This window comes from Hypanus sabinus, chromosome 28, assembly GCF_030144855.1.
Source record: "Hypanus sabinus isolate sHypSab1 chromosome 28, sHypSab1.hap1, whole genome shotgun sequence".
NCBI lineage: Eukaryota > Metazoa > Chordata > Chondrichthyes > Myliobatiformes > Dasyatidae > Hypanus > Hypanus sabinus.
The window spans coordinates 25,131,003-25,157,211 of record NC_082733.1 but is presented as its reverse complement, the minus strand read 5'-3'; the positions used below and the strand labels follow the sequence as shown (position 1 = coordinate 25,157,211).

General features: G+C 40.7%; 1 protein-coding gene and 1 long non-coding RNA gene across 3 annotated transcripts in view; one reads left to right on the top strand and one right to left on the bottom strand.

The window, feature by feature from the left end:
• The window catches only part of LOC132382494 (uncharacterized), a 44,116-nt gene extending 35,063 nt beyond the window's left edge, over positions 1-9,053 (top strand). Inside the window, exons 2-3 of the long non-coding RNA XR_009508352.1 lie at positions 5,914-5,984; positions 8,558-9,053. This is a non-coding gene — a long non-coding RNA (uncharacterized LOC132382494). The remainder of the gene's footprint in view (positions 1-5,913; positions 5,985-8,557) is intronic.
• Positions 1-26,209, bottom strand: part of LOC132382495 (WD repeat-containing protein 72-like) — a 502,802-nt gene that overhangs the window by 80,161 nt on the left and 396,432 nt on the right. The gene's annotated exons all lie outside the window — the stretch shown is intronic.

The window sequence follows — 26,209 nt, the reverse complement described above, 5'->3', positions numbered from 1 at the left end:
TACAGGTTGATGGGTTTAGGCAGAATAACACTGTGGCATGGACTAGGTGGGCCAAAGGATCTACTTTTGTGTCCTAGTGCTCTATGAATCTATGATGTAGTGAAGAGAAACGTTAGTTGACCAGTGATTTTCTTTCCTCTCACTGTTTCAGAGACCATTTATCTTCTTAAAGGCCCCTTGCTCCAGTCATAACAAAAGTTTTAAATGAAGCTTTCAATCCCAGAAAGTAATAAACATTATGAATAAGGAATAGGCCACTTGGCCTCAAAAGCATGATAAGATGATCTTGATACTTGTCTTCCTTCTCTCAAATCACCTTTAAGCAGTAATCCATATATTCATACCAAAGATGGTTAATGTTTACAATCAATAAAATGTTTGTATTGGAGACAGCATTATGATGTTCAGTGTCATTAGCTTCTGATTTGTTTTGCTATCACTAATTAAAGAAAGAGAAAATATAGAATCAGCCATGGTTTTAATACTTGGCAGAACAGGCAAGGGGATAAATGAAGAATGAGGAACAGGTTTAATATCATTGATGTACGTCATGTGATTTGTCGTTTTGCAGTAGCGTTAGAGTGCATTACGTGGAAAAACCCTAGAAATTGCATTAAGGAATATATATATATATATATATATAAAATTAAATTAAATATGAGAGAAATATAGTGCAGTAGTGTTCATGGATTGGTTTATTGTCCGTTCAGAAATCTGAGGATGGGGGAGTAAAACTGTTGCTAAAACATTGAGTGTAGGACCTGTATCTGATTCTAAATCACATTCTCTGATAGTACATGGTTTAGTATTGGGCAATGTTGTACTGGGGTATAACATTAATGAAAACTGCTATCTTGTTGTGCATTAACAACAAGGAACTGTGGGGGCTAAGTGATTGAGTATATTTAAGGCAGAGGTTGATCGATTCTTGATTAGTCAAGGCAAGAAAGGATACAGGGAGAAGGCAGGAGACTGGGGCTGAGAGGGAAAACAGATCAGCCACGATGAAATGGTGGAGCAGACTCAATGGGCCAAATGGCCTAATTCTTTTCCAATATCATGTGGTCTTGTGGTCTAATATTTAGCAACTCTTCACCACATGGCAAGTCATTTGCACCCAATGACAAAGGAACAGAGAATTTGCAATCTAGACTAAATTCACTTACATCAGATCAAGGAGAATAGAATGTAGAACATAGTACAGCACAGTACTGGCCTTCAGCCCACAATGTTGTGCTCCACCATCAATCTAACCCTTTCCTCCTACACAGGCCATAACCCTTCCTATTTCTTACATCCATGTACCTACCTCAGATTCTTCAAAATGTACCTACTGTATCAACCTCTAGCACCACCCCTGACAGTGAGTTCCAGAGACCCATCACTCTATGTAAAATAACTACATACCCCTGACATCTACTCTAAACTTGCATACTGGAGCTGTCTTAAAGAGATTTATAAAAAGCTCTTTTTTCAAAATGTTGCCTTAAAAGCTGCTTTGTCATTTTTTTTGGGTCATTACGGCAATGCTATGTTAACCCAAAGTTGATTTTAATGATCCCATTGATACCTTGGTCTTCGGTTGTGATGTTCCCAGAACAACAAGAGTTAAGTTCTTGATGAAACGCCGTGCAATATCACTATCTGTGTTGTACCATCTATTCATCACTTTCCCAATTCTCCCAGCTTCTGGTACTTACCCAGCAGCTGTAACCTTGGGAACCAGTCTTTCAAGGAAGGCATACACAATGCAATAGCATCCTTTTCACTAATGGAGAGAGGTGCAACTTAAAGATTGGAAATTGCAATGGTGTAGGGGGATGGGAGAGTGCTTTCGGGATCTCAGGATAAATTGTTAAAGACTGTTAGTTGGAAGCACATTTATTTTGCAAGATGACCATTGAGATCCACCTTGGCAAGAGACTGGTAAGGAGGTCTCTGTAAGGAATGCGGTCTATGCTCGAGGATGGCTGCTATGCCAACACATTCCTGTTCAGCTGTTATTTTCCACTTTGCCTGAAGGTGAAGGATGCATAGAAACTGCTGCACACATTTTTTTTTAGTGTTAGAAAGAAGATGTTGCATAAAGAATAGGAAGTTCAAATGAAGAGTAGACACAAGAGGTAATGCAGATGCCGGGACAGAGCAATACACACAATGCACTGGGGGAGCTCAGCAGGTCAGGCAGCAACTATGAATGGGAATAAACAGTCAATGTTTTGGCCCAAGACCGGGTCTCAGTCAACTCTATATTCCCATCTATAGATACTGCCTGGCCTTCAAATGTAAAGTTCTGTTTCTGTGAACGCTGCGCTGAGAATAACATTGTCCATTTCAGTAACCATTCCCTATTGATTCACGGTAAGTTCTCAGAACTGATACATTGCAACAGAAGATACCAGGATTAGCCTTATTTCAGAATCAGAATCAGAATTAGGTTTACTATCATCAGCACGTGTCATGAAATTTGTTAACTTAGCAGCAGCAGTTCAATGCAATGCATAATCTAGCAGAGAAAAAAATAAAAACAATAATAATAATAAATAAACAAGTAAATCAATTATGTATACTGAATAGCTTAAAAATGTACAAAAACAGAAATACTGTATACCTGAATTTAAAAAAAGCAAGTTAGTGTCCAAAGATTCAATATCCATTTAGGAATCAGATTGCAGAGGGAAAGAAGCTGTTCCTGAATTGCTAAGTGTGTGCCTTCAGGCTTCTGTACCTCCTACCTGATGGTAACAGTGAGAAAAGGGCATGCCCTGGGTGCTGGAGGTCCTTAATAATGGATGCTGCCTTTCTAAGGCACTGCTCCCTAAAGATGTCCTGGGTACTTTGTAGGCTAGTACCCAAGATGGAGCTGACTAGATTTACAACCTTCTGCAGCTTCTTTTGGTCCCGTGCAGTAGCCCCTCCATACCAGCCAGTGATGCAGCCTGTCAAAATGCTCTCCACAGTACAACTATAGAAGTTTTTGAGTGTATTTGTTGATGTCAAATCTCTTCAAACTCCTAATAAAGTATAGTCTTGCCTTCTTCCTAATTACATCGATATGTTGGGACCAGGTTAGATCCTCAGAGATCTTGACACTCGAAGCTGCTCACTCTCTCCACTTCTGATCCCTCTATGAGAATTGATACGTGTTCCTTCATCTTACCCTTCCTGAAGTCTGTGATCAGCTGTTTTGTCTTAATGACATTGAGTGCCAGGTTGTTGCTGCAGCACCATCCCACTAGTTGGCGTATCTCACTCCTGTACTCCCTCTTGTCACCACCTGAAATTCTACCAACAATGGTTATATCGTCAGCAAGTTTATAGATGGTATTTGAGCTATGCCTAGCCATACAATCATGGGTATATAGAGAGCAGAGCAGTGGGCTAAGCACACACCCCTGAGGTGTGCCAGTGTTGATCATCAGCGAGGAGGATATGTTATCACCAATCCACACAGATTGTGATCTTCTGGTTAGGAAGTCGAGGATCCAATTGCAGAGGGAGGTACAGAGGCCCAGGTTCTGCAACTTCTCAATCAGGATTGTGGGAGTGATGGTATTAACTGTTGAGCATTGTCACATGTACATCAAAATATTGAAACATGCAGTGAAATGCATCGTTTGTATGCAGTCTAATCAGTGAGGATTGTGCTGGGCAGCCCACAAGTGTTGCTACACTTCTGTCGCCAGCACTCACTAACCCTAACTCTGACCACAGATCTTTGGAATGGGGGTGGAATGTGGAGGACCTGGAGGGAGCACTCACGATCACAGGGAGGGTGCATAAAGTCCTTACAGACAGTGGCAGGAATTGTACTCTGATTGGTGATTGCTGGCACTGTAAAACCACACCCTAACCACTACATTACTGTGCCATGATAGTGAAAAGATGATATCTTCACTACTGACTCTTAAAAGGATATACAACATATACTGTACTAAGACTTCAACCATGAGGAAATTGTGCCAACTGATGGCTGCGGTAGTATGCAATGGGTGGTTGGGGATGTAGGTAAGTGAGTCCTGCCAGAAAGGCAGACTCCTGGAATAATGGTGAAGAACAATACTGCATGTTCTTTATCCCAGGGAGGTATGGAGGCACTTGGCTGGTACTCCTGGAAAGAGGTTGCCATGGGGACCTCTGCAGGGCCATCACTGCAGTCTGTGAATACTTGCACTTGGGGAAAACTTACAATGCCAGGAATACCCATAACCATTTTACCTGCTCCTGTAGGTTCAGTGTTAAATAGGTGAAGTCTCCTTCACTTGAGTGTGGATTTTGACGGAATTTCCTAAAGCAGCATTGAGACGTGGCAGAGATGATCCTGAGAACAGGAAACTTGAATGATGTGACTGTGACCATCACAGGTAACGCCCAGACCCACAAGACCATAAGATCATAAGATATAGGAGCACAATTAGGCCATTTGGCCCATTGAGTCTACTTCACCATTTCATCATGGTTGATCTATTTTCCACTCAACCCCAGTCTCCTGCCTTCTTCCTGTAACCTTTCATTCCTTGACTAATCATGAACCCGTCAACCTCTGCCTTAAATATACCAAATGACCTGGCCTTTACAGCTGCCTGTGGCAACAAATTCCACAGGTTCACCACCCTCTGGCTAAAGGAATCATCTCTGTCCTAAAGGAGATCCCTCTATTCCCTGGTCTTAGACTCCCCCACCATAGGAAACAGTCTGTCCATATTCACTCTATCAAGGCCTTTCAACATTCAATAGGGTTCAATGAGCTCTGCCCCCCCCCTCCATTCTTCTAAATTCCAGCAAATAAAGGCCAAAAGCCATCAATTGCTCCTCATACGATAAGCCTTTTCATTTCTGGAATCATTCTCGGGAACTTCTTCTGAGATCTCTCCAACGTCAGCACATTCTTTCTTAAACAAGGGGCTAAAACTGCTCAAAATTCTCCAAGCAAGGCCTCTCTAGGGTCGTATTAAACCCCAGCATTATACTTTTGCTTTTATTTTCTATTTAAAATGTGCAAAATTGAGTTTAGGATCATAGGAAGTCATCATACTCACTGTGGGCACAATGCTGTCTTATTGTTGGAACTTGAAGCAACACAGTTTTAAGAAAATTAATTTATTTCTGCAAGAAAATATGGAAGCTGATTTTCAAACCAATGTGGTTAAAAGTCTAATTGTATATTTCTTGCATCGCACTATTTTTGGCATCATTTAGGTGAGAATTACACTGAAAAAAGAAGTGCCAGGAAGAACAAGTGTCCTGGTGAGAAATGAGGGACATAAATTTCCTGATGGGAACTAAGGTAGCGAGAAATTTGTGCTTAATTGCTCTTCTCCAGGACCATTTGTTTAAGCCAGATAATACTGTCTCTTTTGGAGTTTCTAACTAAAAGTCTTATACAATGTCTTTCCTTGACCATACAAGGAATTATTTTGGAGTTGTCTAAATTTTTATTGGACTTCTTCCACTGACAAGTTGGATATATCTGCTTTATGCCATAACATCTATCAACATATGAGTTATGACAGAATGACTGTGAAGCTGGTGGTGACCGCGACCGTGACTTCCCTGGATGGAAGGGAGCAGGGTGCATCTGACCCTGTACAGGAGGTTACAGAAGACGACTGAGCACAATGCAGATAAAGGATTCAGTCTGAACACGGTTTCCGGGGAAACAGGTTTAGTAAGACCTGCTTGTTCTAGAAATAATTAACAATTACTGATTTTCACAACAGTAAAGTTTGAAAATTACTCTGGAAGCTAATTTTGGGCACTGCAATACTCTTAATGTACTTTGTGTGAGTTTTATGTTAGTGTAAACTTGCATGTGCATTTGAGTTTTTTGCTGAACGTTAAGGAGTGTAAGTTTTCAATGAATGGCTGTGCGTGCAATATTCAAAATTCAAGATTCTTTAATCTCATTTTCAGTACACAAGTACAAAGGAGAATGAAATAATTGCTACTCTGGATCCGATGCAGCACAAAAGCCCTTCTCAATAGTAAGTCCATTTTTAAATGCACAGCAATGTACTTTTCAGTATTCAGAGAAGGAATGTTTAAGTCTTTGAGTTTCATTCTGCAGGTACTTAATAATTTCAAGTATCATGAGAATTAGCTAGGATTGGAAAAAAGAATCTGACTGAGGCTATCAGTCTATATGTTCCATCAATCCAGATTGGAACACTGATTTGCACTCTTCAGAGAAGAACAGCTGGAGCCACAGGACGAAATTCCCAGATCATTTCTAAAACTCTTGCCGTACCAGAAAATTAAAATGTCTTTTTCTTGTATAAAAAGAGATGAAGCTGAGTCAAACACTTGGCAGAACCTGTTTCGTATTGGTCAGATAATGTTTAGGCCAAAGGTACAAGAGGCTCAATGAACTGAAATGCCCAACCCAGTCCTTCTGACAAAAGAAAAGTCCTTATCAGTTAGGAAACACAGAGGGAATAAATATTCCAAGAAAATAGTTGGTTAATTTGAAGAACAAAAGCAGGAGATAGAATTTTTTTTATTTAATCCTGAGACTAAATCAAGAAGTCTCAAAGCAGTTCAAAATTAACCCTTCAGGTGATAATTTGAAATTTCACAAAGACTGCAGGATTCTCAAGATACTGCTCTTCACTAAAATAATTGGCTTATTACTTTGTTGGCTAAATGTCAGGTTTACCAATTTGGAGAAACTGAAAAATAAGCAATCCTTTAATATTTCTTTTAAGACAATATTTCCATTTATAATTTAATCACTATTTTCAAATCTGCATTGCTAAAAATTACTTGAATGGATAGTCTACACTACCTCGTACTTTTTTATTTTCTATATTTTTGCACTTCTTATTTAATTCAACTAATACATATTATATATATACTGTATATAGATACACACTATAAAAATATATAATATATAATTGTGTGTGTATGCTTTATATATATACTAATGTAACTCACAGCTTTTTTCTTTCTATTATTACATATTGCTTTGTACTGCTGCCACAAAGTTAACACATTTTACAACATGTGCCGATGATATTAAACCTGTTTCTGATTCTGATTCAGACACAGGCCTCCAAAAACATTTTTTGCCTGTAGCTAGGGCATGAAATTTTCTGTTCAGACAAATAAAAATATGAACTTTCCCTTTGAGGCCTCTTAAAACACTTCTTAAAATTGTATTTCAGGAATAAACTCCATGCAAGCAATTGGCATCAACTGTGGAGAAATTATAAAATACAATTCTTAGACACTGACCAATCACATATTGGGGCAGCACAGTAGCGTAGAGGTTAGCTCAACACTTTTAGTACCAGCGACCTGGGTTGAATTCCTGACGTTGTCTGTAAGGAGTTTGTACGGTTCTCCCCATGACTGCGTGGGTTTCCACTGTGTGCTCCATATTCCTCCCACAGTCCAAGGATGGATGGGCTGGTAAGTTAATTGGTCATTGTAAATTGTACCATGACCAGGCTAGGGTTAAATTGAAGGTTGCTGGGTGGTGCAGGATGAAGGGCCGGAAGAGCTTATTCTGTGCTGTATCTCAATAAATAAGTACATAAATATATTTTCGAAGGCACTGGATAGTGGTATGAAGTGGAAGCCTAGTGGATGATGGTAAAACTTAGCAAGTTAATGTGTCTTTGACTGTACACTGTTGTCACCGATACCATCTTCTATCTGATTGCTTTTCATAGCTACCACAAATTAATGCAATCCTTGGTTGAAGATTTTTTTAATGAGTTATTATGAAAGAGAAGTAATTTTTTTCAAGTGCTGCTTCGCCAAAAACCATGAGGTGAATAAAACATAAGAAGTAAAAAAAAAACCCAATTTCAGCTTTCACTGTTTATGGCTCATAACAAAAAGGGGCCTCTTCTTGTCATCTGAAAGAGGCTATGCTTTCCCCATTAGCCCTTCATCATTGATTAGCGGACATTTGTCAATTTTACCATACCACTTTGGCTCCTGCTCTTCTGAACTTTACTCTCTTGTTCAGTCCGAGCTCCAAACTGCTAATAAAAGCATTCTTGTTTATGATGGACTGGGTAGAGCAGTCTGTTCAAATGCATCCTTTCATCTAGGCGACATATTCTCGAGTCTAGCCTACAGTGATAAGATGAAAGTCTCGTCTGTGTCAGCTGAAAAGGTACTAAAGGAAATGAGGTTCCAGGGCACACAAAACTATGATTCAAAACCACTCTGGCTCTATGGCTAATTAAGATTAAATTGGCAATCTCAGTCAGAAAGTCGACAACAACCAATGCAGGAAGTGGAGACGTGGTATTGAAAGCAAGGGACGTAAGGGAAACAAACAACATCCATTACTGTTTTTAGCAACTGTTTTGTTCCACACAGCCTATTTCTCTGATACTTCGGTACATTACACAGTCAAGCCTGGCAAAGTTAAGCCTAAAGAGTTTGCTTCTCTCCAGACAGTCAATTAAGCTAACTCACCTACCTTAATGGTATCTTATCTTTAATGGAAATGAATATTTTATTTCTGAAATTGCAGTTAAACCCTTAACATTGTGAAGAATGATGACTTGTGCTCCAACAGAGTTCTCGTTTGGCCTCATAGGTGGTTAAAGTGCAATTGACGGAATAATTTATGAGGATTGACAGTTTGACTTTTGGAATTTTGAATGAGTATAATGTGCCAAGAAAAATTCACACCTCAAAATTCAGGAGTCACACCACTAGGTTTAAGAACAGTTACTACCCCTCAACCATCAGGCTCTTGAACAAAATGGGATACCTACACTCAGGTAAAGGCTCTTAATTATTGCTATTGATTTATTATCTGCATTTTCACAGTTTGTTTACAATTTGCCATTCCTGATGTTTACAGTTTACAGATCCTGTTTACAGTTACTGTTCTATAGGTTTGCGAGCAGAAAGAAGAATCTAAGGGGTGAATGTGGTGACAAGTAAGTACTCTGATAATATATTTTACTTTGAACTTTGAAAATTAGTAGCAGAATTTGTTTGGTGTTGAAGAACACTTCTGTTTCAAAAATGTGTTTTTTTTGGCACAATCAACAAATGCTTTATATTCCAAACATGATAAAATCTGCATATGCTGTAAATGCAAAGTGACACACACAAAACGCTGGAGGAATTCAGCAGGTCAGGCAGCTTCCATGGAAAAGAGCAAACAGTTGATGTTTCAGGACTGAGATGGAAGGGGGAAGATGCCAGAATAAAAAGGAGGGGCAGTGGAAGGAGGTTAGGTGGAAGGTGTTAGGTACTTTGCCTGCCTCTTTGTTGGCTATGTAGAACAACCTATTTTCAGACTTCCCTCGTTATACTCCCCAACTCTTCCCTTTCCTCCATCTGCTTATTCTGGCTTTACCCCCTTTCCTTCTTAGTCCTAAAGAAGGGTCTCGACCTGAAATGTCAACTGTTTACTCTTTTCCATAGATGCTGCCTAACCTGCCCAGAACCTTTAGCATTTTGTGTGTAATGCCTTAAATGTCTAAATTAAATAGAATTAACTAACATTTTCTTACATGAAGATAAAATCATGTCCGGAAATATTAATTGAGAACAGTACCACATCCATTGGACATTCCTTATTGGGCTAAAAGGCTTTGGTTGAGTCTGTGTTATTGCTTTGAATAATCCCAGTAGCAAACAGCAATTGAAATGAACAGGTGATTTGACGGAAAACACATAAGAGTTGTCAGCTCCCACTGGGCTGATACTGTATTACTGCCTGATAATAAACAGGCATCTATGATAATTTTCCCATGTTAGTTAGGGGCTGGGTGGAGGGGGGTGGGCTAGATGCAAAAGCTGTCATTTGTTTTGACAGAAAGGGTGTAATTAAAGTAAGTGATTAAAATGCATTAAGTGTTAATCTATTGTGGGACAACAATGGCATTACTGAGAGCATATGTTGCAAAATTAATTTCATAACCAGCAGATGATATGATCAATTAGAATCAATTATACATACCGTGCTGCAGAAGGGAATGGCGCATTTGAAAGCCCTTGCATACGTGGTGGTAATCTTATTACAGGGCAGAGGCAGCACTCGTGGTAGGCTTTTGTTACAGCTTCCACCAGCACCACAGTTTTACGGGCTTTTGCAGATAAGGCCGACAGCTGTTCCTTAGGTCACCTCAGTGTCAATTAAATACACTGGCAAAACTGAATAAGTTAAGCACCAGAAATTGGTTCTTCATGAAGAACAATTCAGAAATGTACTTTTGACAATTATCTTACCGGTAACAGGCTAAAAAGAAATCCAGGGTATCTGTAAGGTGATTCTTTAGGGGGGAAGACATGAAAGTGTTTCAGATTACAGTTTTTTAAAAAGTGACTAGAGCCATCACAATATTTGAGATTTAGCTTTGATTTTTCCAAGCTAACATGACAATAAAAAACCTCAGAACAGCCGTAGCATAAGGGCAGCCTGTCAGCAGCTGTGGTGTAACAAAAGAACAGCCTTAACAAAGTAGCACAATGCCTTTTCCCTTAAGATTAGAAACAACTCTTCAGATCAAAAGATCAAGATTTCTTGATGTTACTGCAGTCAGAAGAGCCAAGGATTAACATTACCTCCTGGCAGCTCTCATTGTATAAACTACATCCTACATTGCACACTTGTATTCTGAGTTAATACATCATTGAGCCCGGCTCATTGATCAGTCAAGTGCAGCAGTCAAATGGCTCCCTGTCTGTCTAAGTAGTTCGTGTTGTAGGGCTTGACTTGGCTTGGCTTGGCTTGGTTTGGCTGGACTGGCTGGGCTGCTTTGGAGGAATGATTAGGTTAGCAGGAGTTATGTGGTCAAACAATGCCTCAGCTAATTAGAGTCTTGCCCAGCAGCCCAGCTTTGTAATGAGGGGTTGGTGGGAGCATTGCTCCTTGCTTGACCTCTTTTTGCCAGCTGGTTTATCACACTTTAATGGAGAAAGATAATAGGTGTGCGGATGCGTCAAAACAGGGACTGAGGCCTCAGCTGGGATAGCATGGGCCAGTCATGAATAACCTCAATAATCCTCCACAGAGACAATGGATTCATCTTCGGGAAGGATCCCTTTGTCAATCTGATAGAAGGCACCACAAAGTTTGACTTCCTTGTCACTCCCTACCATTCTGCAGATGGTCTGTTGTACAAACTGCTGAGGAAGGGGTCAACACATCAGCTTGACAGGTGCTTTGCTTAGCAGAGTGCTGGATGTAAAATGGTATGAAACCTTCCACTAAATATTACACAGTCTCCTGAGAACAATAATATTTTATTTGCTTTAAAGGTAAAGTAGTGTTTATAAAAATGTAACATAATGGAAGTTTAAAAATGTAAATGATTTTACTGACAACTTGATGCTGGATGACTGAAGTCTGACATATTGTTTGAAAAATTATAAAAGGAAATACAATTATTTTTAATGTATACATATATAATTAAAATCATGGATCTACCTTCCTTCAGTTATATTAAAACCTTCTCATGTATTTATTCATCTTTAGGATAAGGTAAACCACGATTGACTCAAATAACCATTATGTATTATCTTGTTGATGAGGTGACTTTTTTATTTACTGAATGATGTGTAATATATAAATGGCTTCATCCACCAAATGCGCAGGTAAAGCTAACAAACAAAACTAGAAATCCTGAACAGAGAAAATCATTCAAAGTTTTTCACTAAGTTACCAATAATGAGACAACAAACATCCCAAAAGACTCAGAATATTTTTCTCTGTTTTCTTTTCGCAGCAACTTTGCTTTAAAAGTAGTGACTTCCCACACCTAATGAAACATTATGTACAAAAATATAAAAAACCCTAGATTAGGACTGGGAGGATGCTTTTACCAGATGTTCAGTGTTTCCATGCTGCGAGTTCAGCTGTTTTTGAGCTTGTGATATTTTGAAAGTTGCCATTTTTATGCCTGGCAAGATAATACTCATAACAAAATCTGACCCTCAGCCTTTGCACTAAACAGAATTAGAATTGCTGGGTAGCTTGTGTTAATTATCTATGGAATAATTTTAAAATAATTGATCAATATACTTGTTTGCTTTAGCAGCAATCATTCCTTCTTTTAAAGAATTCAGAGGTGTATGAGTGGCAAGAATACCCACATGGCCATAGTTTACTGTCCATGTTGAGAGTGGCCAAGGAGAGGGCAGACAGAAATCAACTATGGTATTGCTGGTCTGAGAATACTTACCCGCTAGATCGGTAAAGAGGAAAATTTCCTTTTCAAAGGGTGATTATTAATTGTATGGGTTTTATGATGATCTCAAAGATTCATGGGAAGCACTAAGAAAACCAGTTCTATGTTATCACAAATGTAACTCCCTCAACTGAAATCGTGAGATTCAAGTTCACATTTCTTATTCAACAGTTGAGACCTCTAGATGGAAATCAAGTAGCATAAACAGTTCCAACTGAGGTGCCAGACTTGAAACATTAAGCCTGTTTCTTTTTCTACAGATGCTGAGAGCTTTTATTTCAGACACACACACTCAAACAACTCTCCAACTAGCATTAAGACTATAAGACCATAATACATAGGAGCAGAATAAGGCCATTCAGCCCATTGAGTCTGCTCCACTGTTTCATGATGGCTTTTCCATTTTCCTTTTATCACCATTCTCCTGTCTTCTCCCCCTAGCCTTTCACGCTCTGACTAATCAAGAACCATCAACCTCTTCCTTAAATGTACCCATTTACCTGGCTTGGCAACGAATTCCTTGTAAGGCCTCCTGTTATATGGAAATATAAACATAATTATAAGATATAATATATTTTTTTAATGCTTCTTGCTGCATCCACAGTTTTGTTAGGATCCCATACTTTCCTTACATTAACTGCAGAGTGTGGAGCACCGTTCCTTCCCATCCCAGGTCCTGGCCTCCAGAATCCATGTCTCAAACTAACTCGTACTGAATTGGGACTTCCATGGAGACGTGACATCCAAGAAGCCACAGATGCTGGATTCTGCAGAGCTTTGACTCGAAATGTCAGTGGGTCCTTTTGTCCCACAGATGCCACTCATCCCACTGAGCTTCTGCAGCAGATTGTTTACTGATTGGAAAAGCGAGGATATTTGGAGAACTTGGTGCCTTGGAGAAAAGGACAAAATGAAGGAACTTGAGGTGAAAAGAAAGAATAAAAGTAGGAATGGAATGTGGAGAGCAGCAAGAAAATAGAATAAATCTTCAGAGAGAAAGATGTACAGAGAAAGAAAAACTTACTGTATTTAGGGAAGTATTGTCCCTCTCTGCCGGAACATGCTGGAAAGGAGTTGATCATCAGTGCAGCTGATCATCAGATTCTATGAAGAGTGGACAATCTGCTTCATCATCTTCCCATCCAGTCAGCGAGGAGGGCAAGATATCCTTTGAAGGTAACTGAAACCTATTGCACTTGGAGAAGCATATAGACAGAGGAAGAATGCGGAAGATAGCACACAGCGCCCATCTCTTAAAACCAAACTTAAAACCAAAATGCAACTTCCATAACTCCATGTATAGATCCTACAATTTGTTTGCTTAAAGCAAAGTTAAGTTATTTGTTCTTCTAGTTTGCCTGGGTTTACTGAGCCATCGGGGACCAAAACGATGATAAGCCAGCCAATCCCATGTCATCATCAGTGTTGTCACTACTGTGGAAGTTCAAATAACTGCCAGTCATACTTTAGGAATCAGTGCTGACAGAAGTTAAAGTTTGACATATTTGTCTGAGGGTGATGATGCTATGTGTCCCCATGTATCCTGAAGAGTTTTCAAATCCTGTTGTGAGATCATGACCCAAAATGCAGACTATCCCTTTGCTTCCCCAGTTGCTACACAGCTTGTTGAGTTCTCCCAGCAGTTTGTTCCTCACCGCAAGACAAGTGACCTTGGCTCCACTCTCAAACAAAGCACACTGCCTCATCGCAAGCTTCGCTGACTCTTTCAGGATACACGTCAGCATCTCTGAGCTTTTCAGCTCACAAGTGTGCAGCACTGGGCATGCAGTCTGTGTGAACTCGAGGATCAGTCATCATGCAGAATGAAGTGAATTATGACTAAACTGGTTAGATGATAGATGCAGAGAAGAAGAAGTTGATTGATTATTTTAGATCTTGTTGAGGATTTTTACATTTGGCAGCTTTTTGAACTTCCACGGTGGTGACAACACATGGGATTGGCTGGCTCATCCATCCTTTCAATCACAGATGGCTCAGCAAGCCCAGGCAAACTGTAGAGACAAATAACATAACTTTGTTATCGGCAAGCCAAGTCAAGTTAAGTCACTTTTTATTGTCATTTCGACCATAACTGCTGGTACAGTACATAGTAAAAATGACACAACGTTTTTCAGGACCATGGTGTTACATAATGTAGAATGGGTACATGGAGTTATGGGGGAAGTTGTGTTTTGGTTTTAAGAGACAGGTACTGCGTCCTCCCTTCTGCATTCTTCCTCTGCCTGTACGCTTCTCCAACTGTCACCTTGATAGGGTAGCTTGTCAACCTCACTGACTAGATGGGAATCTGATGAAGCAGATTGCCCATTCTTCATTGAATCTGATCAGCAGTTGCATTGGTATGAAGTGCAGACAATCCACTCCAGCATGAGTACAGTGAAAGACAAAACTTGGCCGAATATATTTTTCTTTCTGTGTGGAAGGTGAGGGCAGAATCTATACGACTAGCCTGAAAGAGCACAAGTGGATGGCCTTCATAAGAATTCCAGGGCTGCTGTGCCTTGGAGATGGAGAGGGTGACACTGTAATGAGTGCTCCAGTAGTTAGAAAGTCATCAATCAATGTGGCTCTGTTTCAAAGAGTTGCTTCAACTCACCTCCTGCAGTTGTGATTTTCACTGCTCGTGTGCTGTTTAAGATATACTTCAATGACTTTGATGTGGATGTGGGAGGAATAATTGGTCAAGCTTGTGGATGACATGAAGATTGGCAAAGTTATTGATTATGTGGAAGGTAGTCTTAGTCTGCCAAGACTTAGTGATGTGAAATGGGCTGAAAAAATGGCAGATGGAGTGTAATCTGGACAAGTGTGAGTATACACCATTTTCCTCGCAAGGATCGAGAGTCCCAAAGGTTGCGTCATGTAGTTGGATATTCCCGATGCCTGGGCTCAGGACATTTTGTCTGACCTGCAGAATTCTGACCCATTCTGATGTGTTGGCCCATGCCCTCATCTTTTGCCATGACAAGGCCACTCTCAGGGTGGAGGATCAATATCTCATATTCCATCTAGGTCGCCTCCAACCTGATGGCATGAATGTTGATTTCTCCTTCCGGTAATTTATTTTTCTCACTTGAAAAGCTCAGAAAAGTATGGATAAATTAAAAAAGAAGGTGAGTGCAGGAGAGGTTACTGATTAAAGAATAAGACAGAAAGTTTAGAAAATGAAAAGAATATAACTTCCAGCAACATGGTGACAAATTTGAGAAGGGTGGAGAATGTAGGTTTGTACATATTATATTTGAATGCATGCAGTATTCAAAATAAGATAGATAAGCTTATAGCACAGTTAGAAATTAGCAGGTATGATTCTGTGGGCATCACAGAGTCATGGTTGAAAGAGGTCCTTAGTTAGGAGCTAAACATCCAAATATCCTATAGAAAATACAGACTGGTCAGAAAGGGTGACACTTAGAAAATATGAAATCATATCTTTAGAAGGAAGTGGACACAGGATCAGAAGATGTAGAATCCTTGTAGGTAGAGTTAAGGAACTGCAAGGCTGAAAAGATCCTGATGGGAATTACTGTATAGATAGGCCTCTGATTGTATAGGATGTGGGGTCAAATCACATCAGGAGGTAGAAAAGGCATGCAAAATGGTAATGTAATGATAGTCATATGGGATTTCAAACTTCAGATAAATTAGGAAAATTAGGTTAGTGCTGGATCCCAAGAGAAGGAATTTATAGAATGCCTATAAGATGGGTTTTTTTTAGAGCAGTTTATGGTCAAGGCAACTAGACAAAAGGCAATTCAGAATTTGGTGTTATGCAATGACCCAGATTTGATTAGGAAGTTTAAGGTACAGGAACAAGCACTAGAGAGGAAGTGGTTGACATCCGTCTGTCTCGAAGGACATTGGGTGGTGATGATCATCGTCACAAGCCTGGGTGAAAGGAATGGAGATCCTGAGATTCCCAGTCGTCAAGATTCCCCTCTCAGCCTCAAGATTGTAGTCCAATCGAGAGCTTATGAAGCAATACATTTGGCACCAGCTTGGCTGCAGGAGCAGTCGGAAGGGTGTTCAGTGATGTCCGGCCATCTTAGGGGCTCCACTCCAGATTTTCCGTCGGAGTTTACTTCTGTAGCCTTTGTCTTTCCTGAGGCTGCCCACAAGGCAGTGGGGCTATTTACCCACAGCTGGAGACCTGGTTCATGAGCACCAGGCGTGTCCACAAACTGAATCGAATTGAATTGACTTTATTTCTTACATCCTTCACATACACGAGGAGTAAAAATCTTTACGTTATGTCTCTGTCTGAATGTGCAATGTGCAAATTATATTAATTTGTAATGAGTAGTATGTACAGTATATCTTATGCTGGTGGGCCTGATTGTATGTGAGCAGGGGCCAGACCTCCTGCCCGTCCTCCGTAGCTCAGCCTGAGTCCGAAAGGAGTTCAGTTTCGGTGTGTCGCCAGCAAGGGGGTACTACATGGGGCTTGCTGTTGGAGAGGCTACGTACCGGCAGGGAGAGACTTCCACGTTCAGCTCTCTTTTTTGCAAGACTGCTAGCCAGCAGTAGAAGCTGAAAGTGAGAGAGATAAGCACTACCCACTATACTACCACACCAGACACATCACAACAACTATTTTGATATCTTTTGAGGAGGCAGTGATCATAATATAATTGCACTTACCCCGCAGTTTGAGAGGGAGAAGCTAAAATCAGATGGGTTGATATCACAATTGAGTTAAGGTAACTAAAGAGATATTGGGGAGGAGCTGACCAAATTAGATTGGAAGGGGCACTAGAACAGATGACAGTAGACCAGCAATGGCTGGAGTTTTGGAAGTAATTCAAAAGGTGCAGGATTGACTTATCCCAATGAAGAAAAAGTCAAGTTACTGTAAGTCAATTTCAAGTTTAATTATCATTCAACCATAAACAGGAATATAGCCAAATGACCAGTGTTCCCCTGCAGCCAAGGAGCAAAACATAGTACCAACAGTTGCGCCCAGTGCTCAGTATAGCACATATAATTAAGACAGCAGAAAAACATACAGTTACAAAAATATATTAATAATATATGTAGCCCAAGTCCCTGAGTGTCATGGCTTGTAGATTGATGGTGCATGGATATTGTCCTGGAGCCATGTTTCTGCAAGAACAAGCTCTAACTACATTTTAAATAGAGGGTGAGACAACTGTGGCTAACAAGAGAAGTCAAAGACAGCATGAAAGTAAAATCGAGGGCATACAATACAGCAAAAATTAATGGCAAGCTAGAATATTTTTGAAGCTTTTAAAAACCATCGGAAGCAACTAAAAAAGCCAAAAGGAAAGAAAAGATGAAATAAGTTCTTAAGCTAGCCAATAGTATAAAAGTTAACCAAAAGTTTTTTACGGATATACAAACAGTAAAAGAGAGGAAAGACTGGACATTGTACTGCTGGAGTATGACGCTGGAGAGGTAGTAACGTGGAACAAAGAAATGGTGGATGAACTCAATAAATATTTTGTGTCCGTTTTCATTGTGGAAAACACCAGAAACGTTCCATAAATTTGAGAGCACAGAAGTGATTCCAGTCATTATTACTAAGGAGATGGTGTTCGGGAAGATGAAAAGTTTGAAAGTAGATGAGTTGCCTGGACTGGATTGGCCCTAGGGTTCTGAAAGAGGTACGTAGCTAAAGAGGTTATGCAGCCATTGGTAGTAATCCTTCAAGAATCACTACATGCTGGAATGGTTCTGGAGAATTGGAAAATCGTAAATGTAACTTTACCGTTCAATGAAAGAGGGAATCAAAAGATGGGATATTATAGACCAGTTAGCCTGACTTTAATGATTGGAAAGATGTTACAGACTATTATGAGGGTGACGTTTCGGAATATTTGGAGGCACTCAATAAAATATGCAGAAGTCAGCGTGATCTTGCCTGACAAAAGTGTTTGAATTCTTTGAGGAAATAACAAGCAGGATAGACAACGGAGAATCAGTGGATGTTGTTTACTTGGGTTTTAAGAAGACTGCACATGGGGGATGTGTGGTATTGCAGGAAAGATGGTAGCATGAATAGAAGGTTGGCTGACTAGCAGAAGGCAAAGAGTGCGAATAAAGAGAGTCTTCTCTGGTTGTCTGCTGATGGCTAATGGTACTTGACAGAGGCTGGTGTTGGGTTGCTGCTTTTCATACTTTGTTAATGATTTCTAGCTAAGTTTGCAAATGATACAAAGATAGGAGAAGGAGAAGGTAGTGTTGAGGAAGCAGGGAGTCTGCAGAAGGAGTAGGGGAATAGGTGATGAAGTGGCAGATGGAAAACAGCTTAGGGAAGTGTATGATTTTGGACTTTTGTAGAAGTATTAAAGGCATGGACTATTTTCTAAACTTGGAGAAAATTCAGAATTTGGATGTACAAAGGAACTTTGAAATACTACTGCAGGATTCCCTAAAGGTTAACTTGCGTGTAGAGTTGGTAGGAAGGAAGGTAAATCCGATGTTAGCATTTATTTCAAGAGGGTTGGAATATAAAAGCAAGGATGTAATGCTAAGGCTTTATAAGGCATTTGTCAGACCACATTTGGAGTATTGTGAGCAATTTTGGGCCCTGTATTTAAGGAAAGATGTACTAGCATTGGATAGGGTCCAGTGGAGGTTGATTCTGGGAATGAAAGGGTTAATATATGAGGGGCTTTTGATAACCCTCGGCTTGTACTCATATATTGAAAGGTCTGCATAGAGAGGACTTGGAAAGGATGTTTTCAATAGTGCAAGAGTCTAGGATCAGAGGGCACAGCCTCAGAACAGAAGAGCATCCCTTCAGAACAGAGATGAGAAGGGATTTCTTTAGCCAGAAGGTGGTGAATCAGAGTAACCTATTGCACAGATGGCTTTAGAAGCTAAGTCACTGGGTATATTTGAAGTGGAGGTTGATCATTCCTTGACTAATTAGGATATCAATGGTTATGGAGAGATGGCAGCAGAATGGGCTTGTGAGTGAAAGTAAGTCAGCTGTGACTGAATGGTGGAGCAGACTTGATGAGCCAAATGGCCTAATTCTGTTTCTATACCGTATGGTCCTGTGATTCTTTTTGGGAGCACTAATAAGGCTAGAACATGCAGCAGGACTGGGACGATCAAGGAACAAAGGGACCCTGGATCCATGAAGGTGGCAACATTGGTAGATAGCGCAATCTGCAAGGCACAGTGATACTCACCTTCATTAGTCAGAACATAGAATATGGAAGTACGAAGGTCATGCTCCCTTACTGCGTCTGGAGTATTGCATGCAGTTCTCATCACAGTGACATAGGAAGGATCTAACTAGATTCTGAGGACAGGAGAGGATGCAGAAGAGACTTATCAGGGTGTTGTCTGGGATGGCACAGTTCAGTTATGGGGAGAGACGGAAGAAGCTAGATCTGTTCTCCCTGGAGTGGAGGAGGTTAAGAGGAGCTATGAATGAAGTATATAAATTAATGAGGTACCTAAAATTATGAAAGACAGCAGGAAACTTTCTCTCATATCAGATTAGATTAAACTACAGAACATGGATTTAGGGTAATGAGGAAGAGTTTTAGTGGGATTATGAGGAAGACGTCCTTCAGCCAGAGAGTGCTAGCTACCTGGAATGCAGTCACAAGCATGAGAAAATCTGCAGATGCTGGAAATCCAAGCAATTCACACAAAGTACTGGAGGAACTCAGCAGGTCAGGCAGCATCTGTCAAAAAGATCCTGGGGAATAGTTTCTGTGTGAAGCGTTGACTGTTTACACTTTTCCACAGATGCTGGCTGGACTGCTGAGTTCCTTCAGCATTTTGTGTGTGTTACCTGGAATGCACTGTTTGAGTAAATGGTTGCGACAGAGTTACTGACAGCTTTTTAAGAAATATCTAGGCTAGAATTTGAATTACCCGGGGATAAAAAGGCCATAGCAGCAAGGTCAGAGATATTCAGAAGATACATAAACAATAAGACATGATGCTTCTGTGTTTGGGGTCTAGTCATAGTGGAAGTCATAGTCATAGTTTGGGGTCATAGTCAAGCTATCTGGTGCACTGATTGGAACCATGGAGGATTGTGCAGGATAAATGTGTCTTGCCCATTACTTGGAAAACCACCACAGTTCTCCACAATGCACAGGCAACAGCCACCTGAAAGTTGGATAAAGATAAAGGTTCGATTTATTTGTCACATGTACATCAAAATATTGAACCTTACCATGAAATGATTTGTTTGTGTCGACAGCCAACACAGTCCAGGATGTACTGGGGGCTGCCCACAAGTGTTCCCATGCTTCAGGCACCATTCTTCACCTTCAGGAAAGATTTCAGTAAGATTGAAAGAGTACAGAGAAAATATACAAGGAAGTTGCCTAGCCTCGAGGACCTGAGTTATAGAGAAAGGGTGAAGAGATTAGTACTTTAGCATAGGAGAATGAGGGGAGATTTGATACAGGTATGCAAAATTATGAAGGACATAGATAGGGTAAATGTAAAGCAGGTTTTTTCCACTGTGGTTGGGTGGGTCTAGAACTAGAGGTCATGGGTTAAGGGTGAAAGGTGGCATGTTTAAGGGGAGCATGAGGGGCTACTTCTTAACTCAGAACCTAGTGAGAGTGTGGACTGAACTGCCAACGAGTGTGGAATGAACTGTCAGATGTGGGTTTGATTTCAATATTTAAGAGAATTGGATGGGAAGGGTATGGAGGGCAGTGGCCCAGGTAAATGTCAATTGGGCTGGGCAAATGATAGTTTGGTGTGAACTAGATGAACCAAAGGGCCTGTTCTGTGCTGCAATGGTAGTGCTCTATGACCAACGTAGCATGTCCACCATCTAATAACCCTACCTTGTATATCTTTGGGATGTGGAGCACCCAGACAAAACCATGTGATCATGGGGAGAATGTCCAGCCTCCTTACATATAATGGTAGGAATTTAATCCTAATCTTATAGCTGGTGCTATAAAGCCTTATGCTAACTGCTACACTACCATACCGTACCTTATCATGATGGTATTATTTCCCTTTCTTTTCAGATCGAAGCCAGGATGTTGAGAAGAAGCATGCCGAACAATGTGAGTGCCAATGTGAATAAAGACTTGAATACCTCTTCCTGCTTTGCTCTGTCCACAGCAGACACAACAAGTGTTCCTCCCAGTGCAGACACACTTCGTGACCCTCCTGCTGCAGCGATGGGTGTGTCATCACCAGTAATTGTCTGGAAGGGGTGCATTAAAGCTGAGATACAACTGAGGTTCAACTTGACAGGAAAACTTTCCCATACCTATCCCATTTGCTGACACCTGGTCCTTAGTCTACAATACCTTGTTCCAAGTGCTCGTTGAAATGCTTTTTAAGTGCAGTGAGAGTATCTGCTTCCAGTACCTCCTCAGTTAGTGCATTCCTCAAATCCTCTTTGGTACTCCCTATTGTGTACACACAGAGCAAGAACTGAAACAGCGTAGTGTGATGAGCAACACACAAAATGCTGGAGGAACTCAGCAGGCCGGCAGCATCTATAGAGAAGAGTAAACAGTCAATGTTTCAGGCTGAGACTCTTCATTGGGACTGGAAAGAGAGAGGAGAAATCAGAGTGGGGGGAGCAGGGAGGAAGATTAGCAAGTTGGTAGGTGAAATGTGAGGCCAGGAGATGGGAGGGGGTGAAGTTAAAAGGTTGGATGTCCAGTCGCCATACACCTCCATTCCCCATCAGGAGGGCCTTAGATCTTTAGACACAACCAGTTCCCCTCCACCACCACTCTGTCTGGCGGAACTTCAATCATTTCTCTTTTGGCTGCTCCTTTTGGCTTCTCTTTTGTAGCTATGGGCACTTGCATAGCACAAGCTATGTCTGCCTTTTTGTCAGCTACGTGGAACAGGCCATGCTCCAAGCCTACACTGGTATCACTACCCATCTCTTTCTACACTACATCGACGACTAAATTGGTGCAGCTTCCTGCACCAATGCTGAGATTAACTTCATCAACTTCGCCTCCAACTTTCACTCTACCCTCAAATTTACTTGGCCCATTTCTGACATCTCCTTCTCTTTTCTTGATTTCTCTGCCTCCATCTCTGAAGACAGCCATCTACTGAAATCTTTTACAAGCACACTGATCCTCACAGCTACCCGGACCATACCACTTCCCACCCTATCACTTGTAAAAATGCCATCCCCTTTTCTCAGCTCCTCCATCTCCACCACATCTTCTCCCAGGATGCTTTTCATTTCAATTCCAAGTGGAGGATGAATCCATTAAACTGCACCACTAAACAACTATTACCATCACTTGGCATCAAATTTAGCACCAGTAACAGTGGCCAAGAAGCATCAAGTTTTTGTATAAATTCAGCTTATTCACTGATGTTCTTCAGGCATCTTAGGTGACCACTCTGCAAATTTCACCATTTCTCTACCACCTTGCATGAATATTAGATTTACAATGATGTGTTTCAAGAGATATAAACTTATTTACTTTAATTTTTTTTTAAATCGCCGAACAAGCCACTCAGTTCAAGACCATAAGTTATAGGAGCAGAGTTCAGCTATTTGGGCCATTGAGTCCACCATTTCATCATGGCTGATCCATTTTTTTCCCTTAGCCCCAGTTCTACTGCCTTTCCCCTCTCCCCCATATCCCTTCATGCCCTGACCAATCAAGAATCTATCAATCTCTGCTTTAAATATATGTAAAGTCTTGGCCTGCATAGCTGCCCGTGGCAACGAGTTCCACCGATTCTCCACTCTCTGGTTAAAGAAATTCCTCCTCATCTCTGTTCTGAAAGGAAGCCCCTTCACTTTGAGGCTGTGTCCTCTGACATCCCACCACATGTAATATCCTTTCCACACCCACTCTATCAAGGCCTTCGACCGGTTTCAGTTAGGTCACCCCTCCTTCCAGCAAATACAGGCCCAGAGCTATCGAACATCCTTCATATGACAAGCCGTTGAATCCTGGAGTAATTTTTGTGAACCTCCTTTGAACCTTCTCCAGTCCCAGTACATCTTTTTGAAGATAAGGGGCCTAAAACTGCATACAATATTCCAAGTGAGGCCTCACCAGTGTTTTATAGAGCCTCATCATTACATCCCTGCATTTATATTCTGGTACTCTTGCAATGAATGCTCATATCACATTCGCCTTTCTCACCACAGACTCAACCTGCAAATTAACCTTTAGGGAATCCTGCACAGGGACTTTGTGCCACAGATATTTTTATTTTCTCTCCATTTGGAAAATAGTCAATACTTTCATTTCTTCTACCAAAGTGCACAACCATACACTTCCAAAACTATATTTAATTGGTCACTTCTTTGTCCAATCTCCTAATCCTTCTGTAGACTCCCAATTTGTTTAGAACTACCTGCTCGTCCACCTGTTTTTGTATCATCTGCAAACTTTGCAAAACTGCCGTCAATTCATCATCCAAACCTTTGACGTATAACAAAAGAATCAGTCCCAACACAGACCCCCGTGGAAAACTACTAGTCACCGGCAGCCAACCAGAAAAGGATCCCTTTATTCCCAAACACAAAGTACACTGCAGATGCTGTGGTCAAACCAACATGTACAAACAAGCTGGAGGAACTCAGCAGGTCGGGCAGCATCCGTGGAAACGCGAAGTCAACGTTTCGGGCTGACCTGCTGAGTTCCTCCAACTTGTTATCCCTTTATTCCCACTCTTTGCCTCCTGCCAATCAGCCACTGCTTTATCCATGCTAGAAGCTTCCCTGTAATACCACAGACTTGTAGCTTGGTAAGCAGCCTCATGTGTGGCACCTTGTCAAAGTCCTTTTGAAAATCCAAGTACACATCATCAACTGATTCTCCTTTGTCAACCCCGCTTATTACTTCTTCAAAGAATCCCAACAGATTTGTCAGACAAGAATTTCCTTTGAGGAAATCATGCTGATTATGGCCTATTTTATCATGTGCCTCCAAGTGCCCTGAAACCACATCCTTAACAATTGACTCTAGCATCTTCCCAATCACTGAGCTCAGACTAACTGGCCTATTATATCCTTTCTTTTGCCTCTCTTCCTCCTTGAAGAGTGGAATGATATTTGCAATTTTTCAGTTTTCCAAAGCCGTTCTAGAATCTAATGATCCTTGAAAGATCATTACTAATCTCTCCACAATCTCTTCAGCCACCTCTTTCTGAACCTGGGGGTGCACACCATCTCATCCAGGTGACCTATCTACCTGCAGACCTTTCAGTTTCCCAAGAACCTTCTCCATAGCAATTGTAACTTCACATACTTCATAATCCTAGACAGCTGGAACTTCCACCATACTCCTGGTATGAGTGAAGACTGATGTAAAATACTCACTTAATTCATCTGCCATTTCTTTGTCCCCCATTACTGCCTTTCCAGTATTGTTTTCCTTTGGTCTGATATCCACTTTCACCTCTCTTTAACACTTGATGTATCTGAAGAAATTGATGGCATCCTCTTTCATATTATTGGCCAGCTTACTTTTGTATTCTATCTTTACCTTCTTAATGACTTTTTAGTTGCCTTCTGTTGGTATTTGAAAGCTTCCCAATCCTCTAACTTCCCGCTAATTTATGCCCTCTCTTTGGCTTTTATGTTGGCTTTGACTTCTTTTGTTAGTCACTGTCTGTGCCACCTTTCCTTTAAAATACTTCTCCCTCTTTGGGATGTATATATCCTGTGTCTTCTGAATTGCTTCCAGAAATTCCAGCCATTGCTGCTCTGCCATCAGTCCGGGTAGTGTTCTTTTCCACTCAGTTCAGGCCAACTGCATGGCTGTTAATTTAATTGTGAACAATCTGATTAGATCTACGATAACTAAGGTTGGAGGACTGTCAGTATGTACGAGGGAGGAAAAGGGGCTTGTTTTGCTGTTGTTATTTTCTTGCTGTTGTTCTGTTGAACATTGTGGGCCTGGTACGTTGGCACTAGGATGTGCGGTGACACTTGAGGGCTAGACGCAGCACATCCTTAGGTTGTGCTGGTTGTTAATACAAATGGCACATTGCTCTGTATGTGATATAAAAAAAATCTGAATCAGAACCTAAATCTAGAACAGAGGCTCCCAATAATTTTTATGCCATGGACCCTTACCATCAGCAGAGGGGTCTGTGGAGCCCAGCGTGGGAGCCCCTTATCCAGATCGTTGTGGACAAGTACAGTCCAGTTGAAAATGGTGAACGGCATTCCTCTGCCAAGCGTCAGTAATTTCCCATCGGATTGTTAGTTGAAAATCAGCCATCACACCAGTATATATATTTAAAAAAAGAAGTGTATTCCTACATATCTTCTCAAAATAACAGACTGGAGGCTTAGAAAATGTTTTGTTATCTGCTCGCTCATAAATGGACATGAAAGGGTTACTGCTGAATCCAACCTACCAACCTAAACCCTGACTGTGTCATGATTGTACAAAATTACCATCAACCTCCCACCCCTTTTTCTCTGCTGCAGTAATTGCAAGTCAGGCTTTACACTACACACCATGTGGTCGCAGTTCAGATTTATAGCACAATCAGAAAACATTTCTCAGAAACATAATTAGCAGATCAAAAACTGACATGACGTTATTTTGATATTACTCAGGAAAATCAGCATGACTTTCTGAAAGTAAAATTAGACAGTACCTTTGTCACATCTTGAATTTAATGTTCAAAACAATGATAAAATGTGCCATTTCCTTTTCTTATGCTAGCTGTGCTTCACAGACTGTATGTATTTATTAAATGAAAATAAAAATTATTAGGCATATATATTGATATATCTTTATTAATTGTTTTGCAAAATCACATGGTCATATTCACTGAAAATCCAAAATGTTTTGAAGAGGCAATTTTACAGGATTAGGTCTGAAAACGGCTTTGGATTTGCGTCTTTCATCTGTGGAGTCCTTTACCTGCATTTGGACTGTACCTTCCTGAGCTGCTAGTTTATGCTGACCAGTAGATTTACTGGTTCAGGAATGCAAATCCACATCTTCCACTTATAGTTCCTTGATTATGGGATTCAGCATAGCAGAATGAGAATCTGCCTTGCTGTATTTAAAGCCAGATTATATGCAATCAGCTCAAGTCAATAG